Here is a 9405-nt window from a genome sequence, read left to right as displayed (position 1 = left end):
ACCTAATTACCAACCAATGATGTGAGTTGTTAACAGAAAATCACCAATAATGATAATGATCCTCAAGGTACTGTAGTACAATTCACGTGGTGTGAATACATGATCCGATGTCGAACACCACACCAAATCTTCGATCGAAGGCCATTGATGTCAACCTGTCGCTGGAACTGAGAAACTTGCCATTGATGTATGCAAGCTTCAAAGCACTAAGAGGATTGTCTCTAAGTCAATTTCTTTGATAATGAGCTGATGTCAACAAGAAGTGACTCGTCATAGGAGAGCCTTGATATATCCTACATCTATGACACGAAATGAAGTAAATGATTTCTGGAGGTGAAAACGAACTGACGAAACAAGGTTCAGGAATGGTGGTCATGAAAAAAAGAAGGTTGGAGGTATTGCAGTGTATGGGACATTAATTGGATGGTGATTTCTCAACTAAATGACTTCTCTTGAACATGTCAATGACACTGAGATGAATTGGTAGTGTTAACCCCAAAAGATGCATGGTATGAAAGACAAATGGTGTGATGACCGGTGAATGGAATAACCCAACCCAACTCAATAATGGAGATGAAGTGAAAGTGTAATGTTCAAGAGTGACTTGCTACCATAAATTCTTCAAGTTTTTTCCCTTTTTCCCCAGTCATTGCTAACTAGTACCTCTTTATTTTTGTCAAGCCTGAGGAGGATAACATATGCTTTTTCTATAATTCACCCTTTGGGCAAACCTGTCGCTATTTATATTTCAACGAGTCTAGCGATAGTGAAAACTGGTCTTGTCTAGATGGACAAGTTTTTCATTATTGTTTTAACAAGTTTAACAACAATGATAACTCGGTCGTTTTCATGTTTAGAGAGTTTGAAAAGGGATGAAAAGAAAACTCCATAAGTACTTTTTCGTAAAGTAATCCCTCAGGTATGAAAAAGGATAAAATAATGTGGGATGGATGACATTTCCAATACTTTAACGAGTTGGAAAAGACAAGCGCTCAACAATATTTCCATATTTAATGAGTCTGAAAAGGGTTTAAAGAGGAATCTATAGTTTTCTTTTCATTTTTGAATCAAAGATCGAAAAGAAGATAAAAAGTTTGCTTGGTGGTCAAAGATGTTCGATTCACTGTTTAGCACATTAAATTCTTTCATCAGTCGTTCAACCTGCTCAAAACTCCATCAAATCGATTAGAAATACATATATACGGATTAAAAATGGACTAAAACTAACATTTCACTTTGAAGTACATTAATAGTAAACATAAAAAGTAGTTTTAACATTTCATTTTCATCATTTCATTTCAAATTTGGGATTTTGGAGTTCTGAAGCAGTTTTCCATGTCAAATTTCATCGGTCAATTTTGGGAGATCATGTGGGCCATTCTTTGCACCGTGAGGACCAGGTAGAAGCTATCCTTAAGCTCTTCATTTTCATTCCATCTTTTTTGATTCTGAGCAAGATTTTTCACTTTTTTGGGCCCCTGGGGTTTAAAGATTTCATTCCTCAATCATTGCACTTAATTAATATCGAAAGGTGTGATGCATACTAAGCTTCCCATAGGCCAGTCAGTATGCATCTCACCTTGCTCAAAGGCAGGGTGTGATGGGTGTAGAAAGGCAACTTTATACTGTGTTTTTAATCAAAAGTTTATCTATTTTTGCTCAAAATTGGATCATAACTCATCTATTGTTTGCATTTCAGATATTTGTTGGATCAATATGGTTGTCACATGGTGTGAACGAGAACATGAAGAGGAGGATATGATTGCTTTACATGACCAAGGCATAGTGGATGCATTAAGAAACTGTGTTTTACTGAAGTTTTTCCACAAAAAAATAAAAAAATGCTAAATGCAAGTGCATGTATTTGTTTTCACTTTCCTTATTGTGAAAAATGCCAAAAGGAAAACTAAATGCAACAAAGATCTAAAATATTTAACTCAAAATGACATTTTCGACAATTTCTTTTTCAAAAGAGAAAGGAAGACTCAAAAACGACACTTTCAATTTTGAAAAAAAATGCCTTCGACACTTCGAATGTAAACAAATTAAATCAAATGCATTAAGAAAAGTTCAATCGATTATCAAGGGAAGGAAGAATTTACAGCACTTCTCTTCTCGACAAAAAACGACAATTACGACACTTTTTGTACCAAAGCGACAAATCGACTAAAACAAATTTTTGACAAAGGATTGTAAATGATGAAAAAATACACAAAAACATTCACTAATCCTAATTTAATTGAGACTGATCTAAGTGATGCAAGTAAGTTTCAATAAAGAGGCACTATTCATTTGCAACAAAACAACCAAACAAAACTGAAAATAGGTCAAAAACCCTCAATTTCTAGATGGAAAAAGGGTTCAGTCAATCATCGCACCTAAGCTTCATAGAAATTGAGATGCATCACACTTAATTCACTTGAGAGGTGCTATGCATACTGAGTCACAGTGGAAGACAGTGTGATGGCCCAGGGAGTTCAACTGAAATGGGTTTTGGCTCAAAAGTGGAGCTGTTTTCAATGTATTAAGCTAGGTTTTGATGAAAAATGATGAGAAAAGTATGATGGAATGTCTTGAGAGGTTACTAAGCTACCAAAAGGGTATCTATATGTGCTTTCATGTCAAAATTTTAATTCATAAACTAAACCAGAGATTGACTGAAGCAACATTCATCTACTATGAAATTGCAGAGCAAGAGTAGTTCGAAGGCTACCTAGCTAACTTCAGATTATCTCTATAGTTTATCAAATTGAACATAAAACAAATAATAAAAAACAAACATCTATTCACTCCCCAATGGATTCGCCAATTTGTTTATGGGAAAACTAGTATTCCTAAAGAATGCTAGCCCTCTAGGTTTGGCAGCTACCCTAGAAACAACAATTTAAAGCAATTCAATGATTTCTTCTATGTGTAAAAAATAAGAGAAAGATAATGGAACCAACTTGGAACTTCCACTTAATCCCTTTCTTTCTCTCTCTCTCCTTTGACAGATCCTGCAACTCCTCGCCGTAGATAACATTCTTGGAGAGTACCTACACAAGTACAACAACAAAGAACCGTCAAAACATCGTGAACTATTACAACGTAAACATTACCGAATCAGATATATAATGAACAAATGAGAGCATTCACAAATGTTAACATTCACAATTGCACAATCATATGGAAGAAAACTTGAAGAGCTTTATTAATAGAAAGGAGAATTACAACCCAGTTGTCTGATCCAGCATCATCCTCCTAGCTTCAATCCTTCTTCACCTCATGAAATAGCAAGATCATACCAACAAGAATACAATAATTTTTACTCAATTACAAACTATCAACACTTCCTTGCAATTCACCATATTCCAACCCCTAGTTCTCTTGGATGAGGGATCCCTTATTCATCCTTGGGTGAATTCAGAGAGGCAAGTGGCATAGGAGAAGTTTCTAGAAGATTCCATGAGCAACCACCTAGAAAATCGTCCTGGACATTTGTCCATCCTCACCCATCACACCCTACAGAAGACCTAAATAGTATGCATCACACCCTGGTAGTGTACCAATCAGTATGCATTGCACTTTGCCAGTGGAGCAATCAGTATGGTTCAATTTAGGCAATTTCTGGATGGTTTCTTAGATAGAACTTTTGGGGAATGATGTATTCAGATGACTATGTTCCTTTAGGGTATGAAACAACTCTTTTAGGGGTTGATGATCCCTAATACATCGAAATATAATTTTGGCTTTGATGTTCCCAAATATGTCTATAATAGTTGCCCCCTAAAGCATGAGGTTGTAAATATTCATGTCAGGTGAAATGATTTATCATGAGGATCTGAAGTTTTGAACTGGAAGGTGACCTGCATCAGTTACAATACAATACATTATCATAATATGATTTTCATGATCTAGCTATGGGAGGCATTCCCATGCTCAGCTTTATAAATTTCATTTCATGTACATAGATTAGATAGTCATCTGCAGATACAGACTGGTGATTCTTCAGATATAGAGTCATCATCCATGATTAGAATGACCATCTGTGCAGAGACTTTGTACATTTGATGTTTTGATATCCCTGAATATATCGCAACCCATTTGGATGAAACTAGATCCGGGGTCTTCAAACACGTTCAATCTTCGCTCGATGTGCAAGTTAATCCATGTGAAGAGATGTTCTGAAGTCGAACATGGAAATACATCACCTAATTACCAGCCAATGATGTGAGTTGTTAACAGACGCGAGAGGAATAACCGATAATGATAATGATCCTCAAGGTACTACAGTACAATTCATGTGGTGTGAATACATGATCCGATGCCGAACACCACGCAAAATTTTTCAGTCGAAGGCCATTGATGTCAACCTGTCACAAGAAGCGAGAAACTTGCCATTGATGTATACAAGATTCAAAGCACTGAGAGGGTTGTTTCTAAGTCAACTTCTTGGATAATGAGGTGATGTCGAAAAGAAATGACTCATCGTAGGAGAGCCTTGATGTATCCCACATCTACGACACAAAATGAAGTAAATGATTTAGGAGGTGAAAATGAACGAACGACATAAGGTTCAAGAATGGTGGTCATGAAAAAATGAAGGATGGAAGGATTGCAGTGTATGGGACATTAACTGGATGGTGATTTCTTAATTGAATGACTTCTCTTGAACATGTCGATGACACTGAGATGAATTGGTAGCATTAACCCCAAAAGATAGATGGTATGAAAAACCACTGGTGTGATGACCGGTGAACAGAATAACCCAACCCAACTCAATAATGGAGATGAAGTGAAAGTGTTATGTTCAAGAGCGACTTGCTACCATAAATTCTTCAAGTTTTTTCCCTTTTTTCCCAGTCATTGTTGACCAGTACCTCTTTATTTTTTTCAAGCTTGAGGAGGATAACATATGCTTGTTGTATAATTCGCCCTTTGTGCAAACCTGTCACTATTTATATTTTAACGAGTCTAGCGACAATGAAACTCGGTCTTTTCTAGATGGACAAGTTTGTCACTATTGTTTTAATGAGTTTAACGACAAGGATAACTCAGTCCTTTTCAATTTTAGAGAGATTGAAAAGGGATGATAAGAAAACTCCATAAGTTCTTTTTCGTAAAGTAATCCCTTAGGTCCGAAAAAGGATAAAATAATACGGGATGGATGACATTTACAATACTTTAACGAGCTGGAAAAGGCAAGCGTTCAACAATCTTTTCATATTTAACGAGTCTAAAAAGGATTTAGAGAGGACTGTATAGTTTTGTTTTCATTTTTGAATCAAAGCTCGAAAAGAAGACAAAAAGTTTGCTTGGTGGTCAAAGATGTTCAATTCACTGTTTAGCACATCAAATTCTTTCATCAGTCATTCAACCTGCTCAAAACTCCATCAAATCAATTAGAAATACATATATATGGATTAAAAATGGACTAAAACTAACATTTACTTTGAAGTACATGAATAGTAAACATAAAAGTAGTTTTAACATTTCATTTTCATCATTTCATTTCAAATTTGGGATTTTGGAGTTCTGAAGCGGTTTTCCCTCTCAAATTTCACCAGTCGATTTCGAGAGATCTTGTGGACCATTCTCCACGCCATCAGGACCAGGTAGAAAATATCCTTAAGCTATTCTTTTTCATTCCATCTTTTCTCAATTCTGAGAAAGATTTTTCACTTTTCTGGGCCCCTAGGGTTTAAAGGTTTCGTTCCTCAATCATCACACCTAGATAGTATTGAAAGGTGTGATGCATACTAAACTACCCACAGGCCAATTAGTATGCATCTCACCTTGCTTAAAGGCAGGGTGTGATGGGCGCAGAAATACAACTTTATACAATGTTTTTTCATCAAATTTTTACTTGTTATTTCTCAAAATTCGATCATAACTCATCTATTGTTTTCATTTCAGATATTTGTTGGATCAAGATGGTTGTCACATGGTGTGAACGAGAACATGAAGAGGAGGATATGATTGCATTACATGACCAGGGCACGGTGGATGCATTAAGAAACTATGATTTACTGAAGCTTTTCCACACACAAATAAAAAAATGCTAAATGAAAATGCATGTATTTTTTTCTCTTTCCTTAATGTGAAAAATGCCAAAAGGAAAACTAAATGTAGCACAGATATGAAATATTTCACTCAAAATGACATTTTTGACAATTTCTTCTTCAAAAGAGAAAGGAAGACTAAAAAACGACACTTCCAATTTTGAACAAAATTGCTTTCGACACTTCAAATGCAAACAAATCAAATCAAATGCATCAAGAAAAGTTCAATCGATTATCAAAGGAAGGAAGAATTGACGACACTTCTCTTTTCGACAAAAAATGACAATTATGACACTTTTTCTACCAAAGCAACAAATCGACTAAAAAAACTTCTTGAAAAAGGATTGTAAATGATGAAAAAATACACAGAAATATTCACTAATCCTAATTTAATTGATGTTGATCTAATTGATGCAATTAAGCTTCAATAAAGAGACACTGTTCATTTGCAGCAAAACAACCAAAAGAAACCGAAAATAGGTCAAAAACCCTCAATTTCTAGATGGAAAAAGAGTTCAGTAAATCATCGCACCTAGGATTCATAGAAATTGAGATACATCACACTTATTACACTCAGGAGGTGCTATGCATACTGAGTCACAGTGGAAGATAGTGCGATGGTCCAGGGAGTGCAACTGAAATGGGTTTTGGCTCAAAAGTGGAGCTGTTTTCATTGTATTAAGTTGGGTTTTGATGAACAATGATGAGAAAAGTGTGATGGAATGCCTTGAGAGGTTACTGAGCTAAGAAAAGGGTATTTGGATGTGCTTGCAAGTCAAATGTTCAATTCATAAACTAAACCAGAGATTGACTGAAGTAGCATTCATCTACTATGCAATTGCAGAGCAAGAGCAGTTCGAAGGCTACTTGGCTGACTTCAAACTCTATCTATAGTTTATCGAATTGAACATAAAATAAATAATAACAAAATACAAACATCTGTTCACTCCCCATCGGAGTCACCAATTTGTTTTTGGGAAAACTAGTATTCCTAAAGAATGTTAGCCCTCTAGGTTTGGCAGTTGCCCTAGAAACAATTGTTTAAAGCAATTCAATGATTTCTTCTATGTGTAACAAATAAGAGAAAGATAATGAAACCAACCTGAAACTTCCGTTTAATCCATTGCTTGCTCTCTCTCTCCTTTGACAGATCCTACAACTCCTCCCCGTACTTAACATGCTTGAAGAGTACCTGCACAATTACATCATCAAAGAACCGTCAAAGCATCATGATCTATTACAACATACACATTACATAATCAGATATGTAATGAACAAATGATAGCATTCACAATTGCACAATCATATGGAAGAAAACTTGAAGAGCTTTATTAATATAAAGGAGAATTACAAACCGGTTGTTTGATCCAGCATCATCCTCTCAGCTTCAATCGTTCTTCACCTCATGAAATAGCAAGATCATACCAATGAGAATACAATACTCTTTCCTCAATTACAAACTATCAACACTTCCTTAAAATTCACCATATTCCAGCCCCTAGAGCTCTTGGATGAGGGATCCATTTATAGATGTTTGCAAGGGTGTGATTCATCCATGGTGTTAGCACCTAAATCTGCCTTAGGCTGAAGGAAGGAAAAAATCAGGGTAAGCACAAACCACGCTCAGTCTGGTAGCTAGCCCTACCAGAACAGGAGAAGGCTTTCTCCAAGTCACGCTCAGCGAATAAATAAACGGAATGGTCTGAGATGAATAACAGTGAAATATTGATCTTAGGCTAGTAAGTAAATATGGATACAAGAAGCAATTTTTTATGAATGATTGAGTTTCTGGGATGGTATGGAACCAAAGGACAGCAATGAGCAGAGAATTTAATACAAAGGCACATATTACTTTGTGAGGCAAGATAGGCGGAAAGTCTAGCAATTTAGTTTGAAATAACGCGGAATGGAAGAATTTCTTAGGAGGGTGAAAAGGGCATAAGTACGTGAATCCTTTTCAATAGAAGAAGAACACTGAACATGAAATTTTCCCACAGGCAGAGCAATAAAAATGAATTCTGCCTTATCTAACTTAGAAAATTTCACTGGAAATGAATATGAATGAACTGTGAAACATAACGAAATACATATGCAACATAAAGAGAACAAATTTGCTACACTCACAACCACATGAATCTCATTAAACAGAGCCGCTGCCTTTCATTAATCCTCTGTCAAAATATACAATGCAGAACTGAGTTTCTCTCCCACAGTCTCCCAGAAATTACAAGCCAACCAACCTTTTGCAAGCAATTTGCATACAATATATAGAATGTGCCATGAAGAGGTAGAATGCCCAAGGGTTGGGGAGTTACTCGAATCATTACAAAATGGAGGTGGAAAGCCAACCATTAGCTACAGGTGCAGCATTACAAACATGACAAATGGCTTTGAGTGACTGTTTGCCTTCCTTTTGCCACTTGGATAGAAGCCAATATGGAGTGAAAATGCTTTAAATGCCATCTTAGGTGCCGAAAAAGTGAAATTTAGATGAGCAGGCCCACTTGGAGAAAGTCGCGAATCAAAATTTCGCGAAACGGGCGCGATTTTGGCCTTTTTCCTTATATGTGCCGCGCCCAAATCTATATGCACCGCGCCACTTTGGAGGCTACTATGAGGTACCTGCAGGAGTCCAAATTATTCCCAAGTCTACTTGTAGAAAAGCCTAGCCTGTCTACTTTCCAACCCAAGTGGAATTTCTGAATTTGGTGCTCATTTTCCCCTCCAAATCTTTGTCTCCCAAGACTGCTTCCTGTGTGTCAAAATAGGGGCAGGGAGGTCATTTTTTGCGTGTTTTTGACCTCCTAGAGACTCACATCGTGCCCAAATTTCTTGTCCAAGCACCAGTAGTCGTGATTTTGCATGTTGAATCCAAAAGTGCAAGCCATTTGTTATTTGGAGCTCCCAATCCTAAACGGAGAAAAACCCTGTTTTGTGACCAAAAGTTTTCCATGTGACCAAAATTGCCCCAAATTTCTTGAAATTTGGGCTGGAGCTTCCTTATCAAGTGTTATGCTGGGCCAAAGAGGTTTCGGCCAATATCTAAAGTCGATCGAGCTCCCTTTGCCTCTTTTACTTCTTGATTGCCTTCCTCAATTTCGCCTTCAGGCTCCTAATTCTCGCTTTGCAAATCTTGTTCCGCGCCATGTAGTGGAAAGCCATGTGTCTCAGCAGTGCAATGTACCTATTGGCCTTGTCGAGCAGTCTCTCCAAGTGGATGTTGACTCTCTCAAGATTAGGCTCCCGATCCTCATTGATTTGTTGCTCTAATGAAGTGAATTCAATTCTACTCCTTCGGGCAGCTTGTCGAGTTTGTCGGATGCTTTGTAACTCCCTCACCTCCTATTGATCCTCAAGTTCTTTG

This window comes from Pinus tabuliformis, chromosome 1_1, assembly GCF_031772625.1.
Source record: "Pinus tabuliformis cultivar Carrire ecotype Pingquan chromosome 1_1, CPIR1, whole genome shotgun sequence".
Classification (NCBI taxonomy): Eukaryota; Viridiplantae; Streptophyta; class Pinopsida; order Pinales; family Pinaceae; genus Pinus; species Pinus tabuliformis.
The sequence above is the reverse complement of the archived record's forward strand: the minus strand, read 5'-3'. Positions refer to the sequence as shown.